This window comes from Megascapheus bottae, chromosome 13, assembly GCF_031878675.1.
Source record: "Megascapheus bottae isolate mThoBot1 chromosome 13, mThoBot2.hap1, whole genome shotgun sequence".
NCBI classification, from domain to species: Eukaryota; Metazoa; Chordata; class Mammalia; order Rodentia; family Geomyidae; genus Megascapheus; species Megascapheus bottae.
Window position 1 is genome coordinate 19,607,562 of NC_143521.1, and position 1,306 is coordinate 19,608,867.

The following is a 1,306-nucleotide window of genomic DNA, read 5'->3' on the forward strand; positions in this document are numbered from 1 at the left end:
ACTATATCTGTTTCTCCTTTTCCTCTTTCCCTATCTTTGGGCTTAATTTACCAGTCGTGCCCAGTACTGTTCAATGTGCTTTTCCATACTTGCTTGCATTTTTGCTTTAATGTCTTCTACTGAACTAGGTCCTTTGGATGTTTTAGGAGTTTTTTCCTGTTTTTTGAAGGATTCTTGACCTTTTGATCTTGGTGTTACTGGTTTTGAATCTTTTCCATTCTGGTTTGATTTTTGTGCATTTTTGGCTGGAGTATCTCGTATAGATTTCTTCACTGGAACTTTTTCTTCTGCTTCCTCGTCATCAAAATCCTCCTCCTCCTCCTCCTCCTCCTCCTCCTCCTCCTCCTCCTCCTCCTCCTCCTCCTCCTCATCATCATCATCATCTTCTTCTTCTTCTTCTTCATCCTCCTCCTCATCTTCCTCGGCAAGTTTTACCTTTTTCTGTGGAACCTTGCTGCCACCTCCAGGGGCAGATCGCTTTCCAGACACACTCAGGAGTTTGACATCCTCTTCCTCTTCCTCTTCCTCTTCATCTTCCTCCTCCACAGCAACCAAGTGCTGTCCACTGATGTGCACAGGTCCTGAGCCACACTTCAGCCTCAGCACCCCAGGTGGTGTTATTTCAAAGCCACCCCAGGGAAACCACTGGCTGTGCAGACATGTTCAACGTTGCCAGCGTAACTTTAATTGGACTTCCCTCATAATTCATCGCTCCTGCTTCGACGATATGTAACTCATCCTTTGCCCCTAAACTAACCGTTCTTAGTGATAACTGGTGCTCATTTTCATCATTATCGACCTTAAAGTGATCATCTTTGTCAGCCTTCAGTTCACAACCGAACAGGTAGTTCTGGGGCCGCAGCGGGCTCATGTCCATGTCCATCGAGTCCTCCATGGGCCGCGCGCGGTGAGGGCGGATGGAGGAGCAGAGATGCAGGACGGAATCACGCCAAGGATAACTACCATTCTTTACAAGGAGATAACACAGTCAACTGTTTCACTTCGGAAAGCATTTTTTTTTTTGCCAGTCATGGGGCTTGAACTCAGGGCCTGAGCCCTGTCCTTGGACCTTTCTCAAGGCTAGAGCTCTACCCTTGAGCCACAGCACCACTTCCAGCTTTTTTCTATGTACGTGGTGCCGAGGAATCGAACCTGGGTCTTCGTGAATGCTAGGCAAGCACTCTACCACTAGGCTTAACTTCCAGCTCTTAGGAAAGTATTTTGAGAGCATTTTGAAGAGATTGCTTCATATGAGAACCCTTCTTTTCTTCATTCCAGGGCAAAATTATGATGAGCAGAAGAACCA

At 46.6% G+C, this 1,306-nt stretch overlaps 1 pseudogene; it reads right to left on the reverse strand.

Annotated features, from left to right (window-relative positions):
• LOC150055629 (nucleophosmin pseudogene) lies at positions 1–921 on the reverse strand (annotated as a pseudogene).
• Between the last annotated feature and the right edge of the window lie 385 nt (positions 922–1,306).